The 14,859-nt window shown below is 42.0% G+C and overlaps 1 protein-coding gene across 3 annotated transcripts in view; it reads left to right on the top strand.

Annotated features, from left to right (window-relative positions):
* Positions 1–11,723: 11,723 nt before the first annotated feature.
* MCM9 (minichromosome maintenance 9 homologous recombination repair factor) overlaps positions 11,724–14,859 on the top strand; it is a 122,184-nt gene continuing 119,048 nt past the window's right edge. For all 3 annotated transcript variants that reach the window (XM_054493084.2, XM_063666538.1, XM_063666537.1), the window contains exon 1: positions 11,724–11,976. The gene's annotated coding sequence lies outside the window, so the exon portion shown is untranslated. The remainder of the gene's footprint in view (positions 11,977–14,859) is intronic.

Raw genomic sequence — 14,859 nt, 5'->3', positions numbered from 1 at the left:
ATTGTGTTGCCACCTATCTCATTTCTTAGGTCTAGTAATAATTGTTTTATAAATTTGGGAGATCCAGTGTTAGGTGCATATATATTTAAGATTGTGATATTTTCCTGTTGGATTGATCCTTTTATCATTATATAATGCCCTCTTTGTCTTTTTTAACTGTTGTTGCTTTTGATATAAGAATAGCTACTCCTGCTTGCTTTTGGCATCCATTTGCATGGAATATCTTTTTTTTTTTTTTTTTTGGATACGGAGTCTTGCACTGCCGCCTAGGCTGGAGTGCAGTGGTGTGATCTCTGCTCACTGCAAGCTCCGCCTCCCGTGTTCACGCCATTCTCCTGCCTCAGCCTCCCGAATAGCTAGGACTACAGGTGCCCACCACCATGCCTGGCTAATTTGTTGTATTTTTAGTACAGACAGAGTTTCACCGTGTTAGCCAGGATGGTCTCGATCTCCTGACCTCATGATCTGCCCGGCTTAGCCTCCCAAAGTGCTGGGATTACAGGTGTGAGCCACTGCGCCCGGCATGGAATATCTTTTTCTACCCCTTTACCTTACGTTTATGTGAGTCTTTATGTGTTAGGTGAGTCTCTTGAAGATAGCATTCTGCCATTCTATATCTTTTAAATGGAGCATTTAGACCATTTACATTCAACGTTAGTACTGAGATATGGGGTACTGTTTCATTCATCATGCTAGTGGTTGCCTGAATACCTTGGGTTTTTTTTTTTTTTTCATTGTGTTATTGTGTTATAGGCCCTGTGAGATTTATGCTTTAAGGAGATTCTATTTTGGTGTGTTTTGAGGTTTTGTTTCAAGATTTAGAGCTCCTTTTAACAGTTCTTGTAGTCCTGGCTTACTAGTGGAAAATTCTCTCAGCATTTGTTTGCCTGAAAAAGACTTTATCTGTCCTTCATTTATGAAGTTGTTTTGCTGGATGCAAAATTCTTGGCTGCTAATTATTTTGTTTTAGGAGGCTAAAGATAGGACCCCAATCCCTTCTGTCTTGTAGAGTTTCTGCTAAGAAATCTGCTGTTAATCTGATAGGTTTTCCTTTACAGGTTACCTGATGCTTTTGCCTTACAGCTCTTAAGATTCTTTCCTTTATCTTGACTTTAGATAACCTGATGACTATGTGCCTAGGTGATGATGATCTTTTAGTGATAAATTTCCCAGGTGTTCTTTGAGCTTCTTGTATTTGGGTGTCTAGATCTTTAGTGAGGCCATGAAAGTTTTCCTTGATTATTCCCTCAAATAAGTTTTCCAAACTTTTGGATTCCTCTTCTTCCTCAGGAACGCCAATTATTCTTAGGTTTGGCCATTTAACATAATCCCAAATTTCTTGAGGCTTTGTTCATTTTTTAAGATTCATTTTCCTTTGTCTTTGTCAATTGAGTTAATTTGAGAGTCTTGTCTTTGAGCTCTGAAGTCCTTTCTTCTACTTGTTCTAGGCTATTGTTGACACTTTCCAGTGAACTTTGTATTTCTCTAAGAGTGTCTTTCATTTCCAGAAGTTGTGATTGTTTTTTCTTTCTAATATCTATTTCTCTGGAGATTTTTTCATTCATATCCTGTATTTTCGTTTTTATTTCATTAAGTTGGTTTTCACCTTTCTCTGGTGTCTCCTTCAGTAGCTTAATAATCAACCTAAGTTAATTATGTGGCAATTAAGAGATTTCTTCTTGGTTTGGAACCATTGTTGGGGAATTAGTGTGGCCTTTTGGGGGTGATATGAAACTTTGTTTTGTCATATTACCAGAATTGTTTCTCTGATTCCTTCTTATTTGGGTAGACTATTTTAGTGGAAAAATCTGGAACTCAAAAACTGCTGTTTGGATTCTTTTGTCCCATGCAGTGATCCCTTAATGTGGTGCATTCTCCCTTCCTGGATGGGGCTTCCTTGGAGCCTGATTGCAGTGACTGTTATTGCCCTTCTAGGTCTAGCTACCCAGCAGGGCTATCAGGCTTCAGACTGGTGCTAGAAAATGTCTATAAAGAGTCCTGCGATGTGACTTGTTATTGGTCTATTCAGGTTTTGGATTTCTTCATGGCTCAATATTGGTAGGTTGTATGTGTTTAAGAATTTATCCATTTCTTCTAGATATTCTAAGTTGTTGGCATAAAGTTGCTCATAGAAGCCAGGAATAAGCCTCTGAATTTTTGCAGTATTAGTTGTAATGTCTCCTTTTTCATCTCTGATTTTTTTTATTTGGCTCTTCTCTTGTTTTTTCTTGGACTGGGTAAAGGTTTGTCAATTTTATGTTTTCAAAAGACAAACTTTTAGTTTTGTTGATCATTTGTACTGTTTTGTTTGTTTCAATTTTATTTCTGCTCTGATTTTTATTATTTCTTGTCTTCTACTAATTTTGGGTTTGAGGGCTCTTGCTTTTCTAGTTCCTTAAGATGCACTGCTAGGTTATTTAAAGCTTTTCTTCTTTTTTGATGTAAGCACTTATAGCTATCAACTTCCCTCTTAGTATTACTTTCACAGCATTCCATAAGTTTTGGTATGTTGTGTTACATTGTCATTTGTTACAAGAAGTTTTCCAGTTTTCTTAGTTTCTTCATTGACCCCCTGGTCATTCAGCACCATAGTGTTTAATTGCTATGTGTTTGTATAGTTTCCAAAATTCCTCTTGTTGTTATTGATTTCTTGTTTTATTCCATTGTGGTCAGAGAAGATGCTTGATATTATTTCAATTTTTGAAAATGTTTTAAGACTTGTTTTGTTACCTAACATACGCTGTATTCTTGAGAATAATCCGTATGCTGAGGAAAAGAATGTGTATGTATTTATAATTGTTATATCCCCTTTCTGAATTGACCCTTTATCATTATATAGTGATCTTTTTGTCTCTTCTTATAGTTTTTGTCTTGAAATCTATTTTATCTTATGTAAGTATAGCTAGTCCTGCTCTTTTTTGGTTTCCATTGCCATGGAATATCTTTTTTCCATTCCTTTGTTTTTAGTTTATGTGTGTCTTTATAGGTGAATTGTGTTTATTGTAGGCAATAGAACTTTGGGTCTTATCTTTTTATCTGTTTAACTAATCTATGTCTTTTGATTGCAGAGTTTAGTCTATTTGCATGTAATGTTGTTATTGGTAAATAAGGTCTTACTCCTGCCATTTTGTTATTTGTTTTCTGGTTGTTTTGTGGTCTTCTCTTTCTTTTCACCTTCCTTCCTGTCTTCCTTTCAGTGAAGGTGATTTTCCCTAGTGGTATGATTCAATTTCTTGCTTTTTATTATTTACATATCTATTTTTTTTTTATTCAAAGTAATGAGGCTTGCAAATACTATAACACATTAAATTTAGCTGATAGCAATTTAACACTGTTTGCATAAACTAATAAAAAACTCCACACCTTAGCTTTGTCTCCCCACTTTTTAACTTTTTGTTGTTTCTATTTATATCTTATTGTACTTTCTATGTCTTGAAAGTTGTTGTACTTATTTTTTATCGGATCATCCTTTAGCCTTTTTACTTAAGAGTAGTTTACACACAAGAATCACAGTGTTATAATCTGTGTTCTTCTGTGTACTGATTACTACCAGTCAGTTCTGTACCTTCAAATGATTTCTTATTGCTCATTATAACCCCCCTTTTTTTTTTTTTGAGACAGAGTCTCTTTCTGTCACCCAGGCTAGAGTACAGTGGCATGATCTTGGCTCACTGCAACCTCTGCCTCCCAGGTTCAAGCGATTCTCATGCCTCAGACTCCTGAGTATCTGGGATTACAGGTGTGTGCCACCATGCCCAGCTAATTTTTGTATTTTTAGTAGAGACGGGGTTTCACCATATTGGCCAGGCTGGTCTTGAACTCCTGACCTCAAATGATCCACTCACCTTGGCCTCCCAAAATGCTGGGATTACAGGCGAACATCCTTCTATTTCTTTTTCTAAAATTTTTCTTATTTTTTGAGACGAAATCTCTCTCTCTTGCCAAGCTGGAGTGGTGCAGTGGCATGATCTTGGCTCACTGCAGCCTCTGCCTGCTGGGTTCAAGTGATTCTCCTGCCTCAGCCTCCCGAGTAGTTGGGTCTACAGGCGTGCACCACTACACCTGGCTAATTTTTGTATTTTTAGTAGAGTTGGGGTTCTACCACATTGGTCAGGCTGGTCTTGAACTCCTGACCTCAAGTGATCCACTCACCTTGGCCTCCCAGAGTGCTGGGATTACAGGTGTGAGCCACCGTGCCTAGCCCATCCTTTTATTTCTGATTGGAGAATTCCCTTTAGCATGTTTTTGTAGGACAGGTCTGGTGTTGATGAAATCCCTCAGACTTTGGGAATGTCTTTATTTCTCCTTCATGTTTGAAGGATATTTTCACAGGATATAGTATTCTAGGGTAAAAGATTTTTTCCTTCAGCTCTTTAAATATGTCATGACACTCTCACCTGACCTGTAAGCTTTCCACTGAAACGTCTGCTATCAGATGTATTGGAGCTCCATTGTATGCTATTTGTTTCATTTCTCTTGCTGCTTTTAAGATTATTTCTTTATCCATGACTTTTTGGAGTTTGATTACTAAATGCCTTGAGGTGGTTTTCTTTAGATTAGATCTGCTTCTGTAACATTCTTGTACTTGGATATGGATATCTTTCTCTAGATTTGGGGAGTTCCCTGTTATTATCCCTTTGAATAAACTTTTTGCCCCTCTCTTTCTCTACTTCCTCTTCAAGGCCAATAACTTAGATTTGTCCTTTTGAGGCTATTTTCTTGATCTTGTAGGTATGCTACATTCTTTTTATGCTTTTTTCTTCTTTTTTATTTTGTCTCCTCTGACTATCTCTTTTGAAATAGCCCGTATTCAAGCTCACTAATTCATTCTTCTGCTTAATCATTTCTGGTATTAAAAGACTCTGATGCATTCTTTGGTATGTAAATTGCATTTTTCAACTCGAGAATTTTCTGCTTGATTCTTTTTAATTATCTCAATCTCTTCATTAAATTTATCTGACAGAATTCTTAATTCTTTCTCTGCGTGATCTTTAATTTCTTTGCATTTCCTCAAAATAGCTATTTTGAATTCTCTTTCTGAAAGGTTACATAGCTGTTTCTCTAGGATTGGTCCCTGGTACCTTATTTTATTTTATTTTATTTTATTTTATTTTATTTTATTTAGATGGAGTCTTGCTGTGTTGCCAGGCTGGAGTGGAGTGGTGTGATCTTGGCTCACTGCAACCTCCACCTCCCAGGTTCAAGCAATTCTCCTGCCTCAGCCTCCCGAGTAGCTAGGATTACAGGTGTGTGCCACCAGGCCCAGCTAATTTTTGTATTTTTAATAGAGATGGGGTTTCACCATGTTGTCCAGGATGGTGTCAATCTCTTGACCTTGTGATCCGCCTGCCTTGGCCTCCCAAAGTGCTGGGATTACAGGCGTGAGCCACCGCACCCAGCCGGTCCATGGTACTTTATTTAGTTCATTTAGTGAAGTCATGTTTTCCAGGATGGGCTTGATCCTTGTGGATGTTTGTCAGTGTCTGAGCATTAAAGAATTAGGTGTTTATTGTTGTCTCTGAAGTATGGGTTGTTTGCACCCATTCTTGTGAAGGCTTTTCAGATACTTAAAAGGACTTGGGTGTTGTGATCTACGCTGTATCTGCATTAGGGGACACTCTAAGCCCAGTAATGTTACAGTTCTTGCAAACTCACAGAAATACCACCTTGGTGGTCTCGATTAGATCCGGAAGAATTCTCTGGACTACCAGACAGACTCTCATTCTCTTACCTTACTTTCTCCCAAACAAACAGAGTCTCTCTTCCCTCTCTCTCTGTTCTGAGCTGCTTGGAGCTGGAGAAGGGGTGACACAAGCACCCTTGTGGCCACAACCACTGGGATTATGCTGGGTCAGACCTGAAGCCAGCACAGCACTGGGGCTTGGCCAAGGGCTACAGTAACCACTACCTGGCTACTGCCTATGTTTGCTCAAGGTCCTAGGGCTCTACAATTAGCAGTAGTGAAGCCAGCCAGGCTTCCATCCTTCCCTTCAGGGTATCGACAAGTTCCCTCAGGCCCCAGGTGGGTCCAGAGATCCTGTCCCTGAGCCAGGGACTGGAGTGAAAAACCCTAGAAATCTACCTGGAGTGATATTGTACTGCAGCTGTGCTGGCACTCAAACCACAAGATGCAGTTCCTCTCACTCTTCCCTATCCTTTCCACAGGCAAAGGAGCCTCACTCTGTGGCTACCACCACTACATTCCCACAGGCAGTACTGCCAGGCTACCACCAATGTTCACCTATGGCCAAAGGTCTCTTCAGTCAGCTTGTAGTGAATGCTGACAGGCCTGAGGCTAACCCTTCAGGGAAGTGGGCTCTCCTCTGCCTGCTGGGTTCAAGTGATTCTCCTGCCTCTGGCTTAGGGCAGGTCCAGAAATATCATCCAAGAGTCAAATCCTGGAACTGAGGACCCTAAAAGCCCACTTGGTGCTCTACCCTGCTATGGCCAACCTGGTACCTAAAGTACAAGTCAAAGTCCCATTTACTTTTCCCTCTGCATTTCTCAGAAGGAGTCTCTCATCAGAGCCACCACAGCTGGGAATGTGGTGGCTCTCACCTGAAACTGGCATGTCTTAGAGTCTCACTCAAGGCCCACAGCATTCTACTTGGGTATTGCTGCTGGTTATTCAGTGCCCAAGGGCTCTTTAGTTTGCAGGTGATGGGTCCTGCCAGGACTGGGTCCTTCCCTTCAAGGCAGTGGTTTCCCTCTTGGTCCTGTGTGGTCTAGAAATGTCATCCAGGAGCTAGGGCCTGGAAAAGGGGCCTAATGACTCTGACTGGTGACCTATCCTACTGTAGCTGAGCTGGTATCCAAGATGTAAGACAGGCTCCTCTTTATTCTTCCCTCTCCTCTCCTCAAGTGGAAGGAAGGGGTATCCTTTGGAGCCACAGAATGTGCAGTCTGCAATTGGGGAAACAGTGGTGCAAGCACTCTCTTAGCTGCCCTGGCTGCTGTCTCAGTGGGTCATGTGTCCCCACAACTCCAATGGCTCTGAGCCCAGCTCTGTACTAGGACTTGCTAAGAGTTGCAGTCCTTGTGATCAAGACTGGTTTTCAAGTTTATATAGGGCCTCAGAGTACTTTAATCATGGTGGTGAGGTTTGCCAGAACTCAAGTTCTGACTGCTGGGATGGGTGATTCCCCTCTGGCTAGTGCTGGTTTATACACTCCTTCTACGAGTGGGCTTCAGCTGAATGCAGCCTGGTTTTGCTTTCCACTGTCACAGGGAAGCACTCACTTCAACGTAAAGTCCCATAATCTCTATGCTATCCCTCTCCCAAGTGCGCAGATTCTCTCTCCACACCATGTGGACACTGCCCAGGTATGGGGGAGGGATGCATCTGCAATTCAAGACTGTCTTTCCTACCCTCTTCATTGATCTTTTAGTGATATGAAGTTAAAACCAGGTACTGTGAGTGCTCATCTGATTTTTGGTTCTTATAACAGTGTTCTTTGTGTAGACAGTTGTTAAGTTTGGTGTCCCTAAGGGGTGGAGGGGGAATGATTGGTAGAGCCTTGTTTTCAGCCATTTGCTCCACCTTTTAAATACTCTTCTTAGGAAGCCAAATCTATGCAGAATGAATCTGTAAATTCAGTACTGATCCTAACACTGCCTGAGTTTAAAGAGGAGAGTTCTTTTCTGAGGAGGGGAGTGGAATCTATTAGAGAGCATGGCTTGAGTTTTTGTCAACCTCATGGACTATTCTCACAATAAAAACTGTAAAAACAAATTAAAGGGAGAGGTTACAAAATTAAAATCGTGTAAAAAGGATGAGTTCATGTCCTTTGCAGGGACATGGATGAAGCTGGAAACCATCATTCTCAGCAAACTAACACAAGAACAGAAAACTAAACACCGCATGTTCTCACTCATACGTAGGATTTGAACAACGAGAACACATGGACATAGGGAGGGGAACATCACACACTGGGGCCTGTCAGGGGGTGTGGAGCTAGGGGAGGGATAGCATTAGAAGAAATACCTAATGTAGATGACGGGTTGATGGGTGCAGCAAACCACCATGGCATGTGTATACCTATGTAACAAACCTGCATGTTCTGCACATGTACCCCAGAACTTAAAGTATAATAAAAACATTGATGTACGTTAGCAAATTAAATTCAAAAATATATAAAAAAGATGAATACATCATTACCAACTGGAGATTATTTCAGAAAAGCACAGTTGATCTAACATTCATGTATCAATTGATATATTAGTTTCCCAGGGCTGCCATAACAAAGTACCACCAACTGAATGGCTTAGAACAAGCAAAATTTACTGTCTCACAGTTCTGGAGGCCAGAAGTACAAAATCCAAGTATCAACAGGGACATCCTCCTCCTGAAGGTGCTAGGAAGGGATCTGTCCCAGGTCTCTCTCTTAGCTTCTGGTAATTTCAGATGTTCCTTGGCTTGTACATGGCCATCTTTTCTGTGTCTCTTCATGTGGTATTCTTGCTGTGTGTGTATCTGTGCCCAAATTTTCCTTTTTATAAGCTTTTTTTTTTCTTTTTTCTTTTGAGACGGAGTCTCGCCCTGTCACCAGGCTAGAGTGCAGTGGCGTGACCTTGGCTCACTGCAACCTCCACCTCCTGAGTTCAAGCAATTTTCCTGCCTCAGCCTCCCAAGTAGCTGGGACTACAGGCGCATGCCACCACACCCAGCTAATTTTTTTTTGTATTTTTAGTAGAGATGGTGTTCCACCATGTTGGCCAGGATGGTCTCAATCTCTTGACCTCATGATCCGCCTGCCTCGGCCTCCCAAAGTGCTGGGATTACAGGCGTGAGCCACTGTGCCCAGCCATAAAATTTATCCTTTTTATAAGAACACAAGTCATATTGGATTACTGCCCATCCTAATTCCTAATTTTATCTCAATTACCTCTATAAAGACCTTATTTCCAAACAAGTGACATTTAAAGGGACTGGAGATTACAACTTCAATATATCTTTTTTGGAGGGACACAATTCAATCTATATATAAAATATGAAACTAAAAGAAAAAAAAAGCAAAGTGATCATTTCCACAGATGTAGAAAAGCCTTAATGAAATCCAACATTCATTCTTGATAAAAGCGCTCAAATCTTCCTAATCTTAATAAAGGGCATCTACAAAAAACCCTGGGCTAACATCCATATTTGAGAGTAAAAGACTGATGACTTTCCCTCTAAGATCAGAAGCAAAGAAAGGATGTCTGGTCTCATCACTTTTATCCAACACCGTACTCAAGCTTCTAGTCAGTGCAAAAAGACAAGAAAAAGAAATAAAAGGCCTCCAGAATAGGAAGGAAGTAAAACTGTCTTTATTCATAGATAACAAATCCTGAATATATAGAAAATCTAGCAAAATCCACAAAAAAAGCTGTTAGAATTCATAAGTGGTTTTTACAAAATTGCAAATACAAGATTAATGTTAAAAAATCAATTATACCAGCCTAGGCAACATAGTGAGACCCTATCTCTACAAAAAAAAATACCAAAATATTAGCCGGGTGTGGTGGCACAGACCTATAATTCCAATGTATTAGTCTGTTTTCACACTGCTATAAAAAACTACCTGAGACTGGGCAATTTATGACAAAAAGAGGTTTAATTGACTCACAGTTCTGCAGGCTTAATAGAAAGCATGACTAGGAGGCCTCGGGAAACTTATATTCATGGCAGATGGCAAAGGGGAAGCAAGCACGTCGCAGAGCGGGAGAGAGAGGGAGAATGAGTGAAGGGGAACTGCCAGAGAGAGAGAATGAGTGAGGGGGAAGTGCCAGACACTTTCAAAAAATCCGATCTCATGAGAACTCACTCACTATCATGAGAACAGCAAGGGGGAAGTTCGCCCCATGATTCAATCACCTCCCACCAGACTCCTGGGGATTACAATTTAAGGTGAGATTTGGGTGGGGACACACAGCCAAACCATATCACCCAGCTACTCAGGGGGCTGAGGCAGTAGGACTGCTTGAACCTGGGAGACAGAGGTTGCAGTGGGCCGTGATCACACCACTGCACTCCAGCCTGAGCAACAGAGCAAGAACCTGTAACAACGACAACAAAACCCCCAATCATATTTTTACATACTATCTGACATAGTTTGAGTATTTCTCCCTTCCAAATCTCATCTTAAAATCTGATCCCAAGTGTGGGGCCTAGTTGGGGGTGTCTGGGTCACAGGGGCAGATCCTTCAGGAAAACTTAGTGCTGCCATTGCATAATGAGTTCTCATTCTGTTAGTTGCCTCCAGAGCTGATTGTTAAAAAGAGCCTGACCACTACCTCCTCTTTCTCTTGCTTCTCTTCTGGCCATGTGATCTGCACAGGCAGCCTCCCCTTCACTGAGTGGAAGCAGCCTGAAGCCCTCACCAGAAACAGCCTGCAGAAGTGTGAGCCAAATAAACCTCTTTTATTTGTAAATTATTCAGTCTCAGGTATTCCTTTTTAGCAACACAAAGACACTATCAAAGAACAACTGAAAATTTAAAATGTCATTTACATAATATCAAGAAGTATATTTTTCCCCCATCCTTAGATTTATGGATAAATCTGACATAGGGTGATATGGTTTGGCTGTGTCCCTGCCCAAACCTCATCTTGAACTGTAGTTACCATAATCCCCAGGTGTTGTGGGAGGGACCCGGTGGGAGGTAACTGAATCATGGGGGTGGTTATTCCCATGCTGTTCTCTGATAGTGAGTGAGATATCACAAGATCTGATGGTTTTCTAAGGGGCTTTTCCCTCCTTGCTCCTCACTTCTCCTTCCTGCAGCCCTATGAAGAAGGACGTTTGTTCCCGCTTCTGCCATGATTTTAAGTTTCCTGAAGTCTCCCCAGCCATGCTGAACTGTAAGTCAATTAAACCTCTTTCCTTTATAAATTACCCAGTCTCAGGTATGTCTTTATTAGCAGTGTGAGAATGGCCTATATAGGGCTAGACCTGACAAAAGATCAAAACATTTGCTGAGTGAAATAACACCTAAATAAATGAAGAGGCTTACTTTAAGGGTCATAACTAAATATTGTTAACATGTAAATTATTCTCATATGGATCTATAGACGAAATGTAACTCCAATCACAATCCCAACTTTTTAAAGTGACAAGCTGATTTTAACATTCATATGAAAACCCAAGGGACTAGATGAGCCAGAACATTTTTGAAAAAGAACAAAAAATTGGAGGCCAAACACGATCTGATTTTAAGACTCTTATGACTCTACAGGAATCAAGACAATGTGGTATTTTTGTAGAGAGAAATATAATAAATTGTCGGAACAGAAAGTCTAAGAATAGACCCACAACTGATGCTTTAGGGACAAGTGATTTTAAACATAGGTGCAAAAGCTATTCAGTGAGAAAAATAAAGCTCCCTGAACAAATGACACTATTCACATGCAAAAAAATGACCTAAGATCCATACTTGGCACCACAGACAAAAATTAGCTCTAATTGGATCACAGACCTCAATGTAAAACCTAAAATTCTAAAACTTGTGTCAGAAAACACAGAAGAGATCCTCTGTGTCCTTGGGTTGGCAAATTCCTTGGACAGACAAAAAACAAACCCTAAGATCCGATCTGAGCCGCCGCACAACCCTGCTCTCGCCACTTAACCTGAGGTCACCGCTCGGGTCCCGCCCCTCTCCCCGCCCGGGACCCTCCTGGCCCCGCCCCAATCCGCCCGCTCCGCCCCGCCCCGCCCCGCTGCCTCGTCTCCATCCGGAAGAGCCGCCGGGGCAGGGAAGTTGAGGCGGTGCGCGGCCCGGCGTCGGTCGAGAGCGCAGGCCCGGCAGAGCCGCAGGCACTAGGCCGCCCGACACAGCCCGCGCGTCCCCGCGGCCGGTGGCGCCTCGAGCGGCCACGTGCACGCGCGCACCCCGCCCCACCAGCCTTCCTGCGCCGGAGACGAACCCGCTGCCTGGCTGGAGCTCTCTGGGCTCCTCGGCCTCGGGAGCAGCGCGTCCCCGGCGACTTCTGACACAGCCAGTAAGTTATAGCCGCCTCCTCCTTTCGCGGTTATGTTTCTCTCCAGTTCGTCCCAAGTCTCGTTCCCGTCTCATTACTTCAAAAACTATTCAACTCCGGGACCGGACAGGCATGGGAGCTGCCCGGGAGAAGAGCCCAAGAAGTCTCAGAGACTGCCAAGGTGTCGTGGGGCAGGGGCTGCGTGCAGAGACCCTGTGAATTAGAAAGTTTGGAAAGCATGCCTCCAAAACCGAGCGACTCCACGTTTGCCAGGCGCCCCTGGGGCAGCCGAGAGGCCCGGAGGCGCGAAATGGCGCGCCCCCGCAGTGAGAGGGGCGGAGGGAGTGGGGCGGGGCCGAGGGCGCGCGTCCCGCCAGCCCGCGCGGAGAGGGCGGGGCTCCCGGCAGGTGCAGGCGGGCTGGGCTGGGCGGGGCGGGGCGGGGGGGGGGGAGGGGAGCTGCCGCGATTCCCGGGGACAGCTGGGGGATGCCAGTGCAGTTAGGCACTCTCCTGTCTTCTTTTCGACGCTTCGCTGTGGTCAAGAGGACAAAGTAAAGCAAATGATTTTATTTTGACCCCAAATATTCAATAAGAAAAGGAAAGAGAACTTGAAAGTTGTGAAATGACCCTTCTCAAAACAAAAAGTGCCTCCAGTGTCTATCTGGGTGGGTAGTAGGTACGTTTATTGAGTTAGCAAACTGCTGATAACGCAGTTGATTAGTCAGTTTTGCATAGATGTTGAAAGGGAATGAAGAACGATGGTCCATATAACCATAGAAATGCTGGCCTAACTAGGCATAATTTAATCTGACCTTAATTTGAACGTTCAATTCTGCTGCTGCCGTTTTCCTGCCTTGTGTGGAGCTATTTTTCAAATTGCTAAATTTGTGGCTCTAAACTTAATATACTTTAATAGAATCATAGTGGTTCTCTTGTAGCCACTCTTGGGAGTCCAGATTTTTTTTTTTTTTTTGGCAAAGTCCACATTGTGGAGATATTCCTTCCCAAGTGCTTTTTCTGCTTTACACTTGGCTGAATTTATATTGCTTAATCAAAAACAAATTACCGTGGAGGCCGTAATTTATTTCCACTCATTGTCTTGGATATACATTTACTCGTTCTTACTCTCACTCTGGCCTCCTATAGTTGTCAGGATTCTTGATCTAACTGTTGTATGTACTTCTTAAACCTTTCACACCTTGCGGAATAGTAGGTTCTCAGAGAAAGCAAAATATAGCAAATAGCGTGTATAACACGTACTTAGGATGATAAACTGTGAACTTTATAGCAGTCTCCTTTAATATTCGTATTTGTAGAGTCCAGTCCAATAAATGTTGGACAAATGAAATAAGTCATATTTAAGTACACCTCTTCTCCAGTGCTCAATCTCTTTCCAAACGAAATAAGTGTTTCTCTCTCTTTTTTTTTTTTTTTTTTTGGCGGAGTCTCTCTCTGTGCCCAGGCTGAAGAGTGCAGTGGTGCGGTCTCAGCTCACTGCAAGCTCCGCCTCCCGGGTTCACGCCATTCTCCTGCCTCAGCCTCCCGAGTAGCTGGGACTACAGGCGCCCACCACCACGCCCAGCTAATTTTTTTTTTGTATTTTTTTTTAGTAGAGACGGGATTTCACCGTGTTAGCCAGGATGGTCTCGATCTCCTGACCTCGTTATCCACCTGCCTCGGCCTCCCAAAGTGCTGGGATTACAGGCATGAGCCACTGCGCCCGGCCCCAAATAAGTGTTTCTTATTTGGACAGCTTGTTTCTAACTGTCCAGTGCTACTTCTGAGATCGTCACCTCATTTAAATTTAACCTCCCTCTCCTTTGACTCCTATTCATATTGCATTTTTGACCACTGATAGAGCACTGTTTCGTTTTATTTGCCCCTTGGATTTCTGAGGACATAGAGAACCTTTTACTATACTTTTCATTTGCCAGCATAGTGCCTTGTACATGGTAGATACTAGGAAATGGACATTGAATTGGGTTTATACATATGTAATTTGTTATCCGTCTGTATACATGAAACTAGAATGGGGATAGGTGGTTTTTATCTGTAGATACATACTTTTTAATAGAGTGCCAGGGGAATGAGATAAAGTAATGGTATATGCTGTATTTATTTTCAATAATACTTTTTTATTATTTGAAGACTCAGTGTTTTTTCCCCTTCCTATGTTTATCTGTTTTCTTTGCATTGTTGACAGCTGTTTCTGCAGAACCCAGTAGATTTCCTAGGGTAAGAAAGAGAAAGAAGGAAATAAATTCACTTCCAAGTATGAATTTCTAAGGACAGTCTATTAATTATTCATGTCAGAACTGGCTGTCAGTCTGATTAATGGTATGTGTTTCAGTTACATAGCAGAATACACATGAGTGTGTGTATAACTAAAGAGAGAGAGAGAGAACACACGAAAGAATGATACGCTGTTCATATAAACAAAAGCTAGAACCAGGACTCTTGCAAAGAACTTCACTGTTACTGACTTAAGCCAAAAGATATGTTTCAGATTTTATACTTGAGAGCAAATGTGTGTGTATGGAATGTGGCCTCTTACATATATTATGTAAAATAAATACCATTATATGTCATTTAATGATGGGGATACAGTCTGAGAAATTTGTCATTAGGTGATTTTGTCCTTATGTGAGCATCATAGAGTATATTTACACAAACCTAGATGATGCAGCCTACTACACACCTAGGCTATATGGCATAGCCTGTTGCTCTTAGGCTATAAACCTGTACATCATATTATTGTACTGAATACTGTACGCAGTTGTTGTAACACAATGGTATTTATGTATCTAAAGATAGAAAAGATAAAATAAGGATACGGTATTATAATCTTATGAGACCACTTTTATAAGTGCAGTCCGGAAATGTTATTAGGTGCATGCCTGTATA

The sequence above is a fragment of the Pongo pygmaeus genome, chromosome 5 (genome assembly GCF_028885625.2).
Source record: "Pongo pygmaeus isolate AG05252 chromosome 5, NHGRI_mPonPyg2-v2.0_pri, whole genome shotgun sequence".
NCBI classification, from domain to species: domain Eukaryota; kingdom Metazoa; phylum Chordata; class Mammalia; order Primates; family Hominidae; genus Pongo; species Pongo pygmaeus.
The sequence above is the reverse complement of the archived record's forward strand: the minus strand, read 5'-3'. Positions and strand labels throughout refer to the sequence as shown.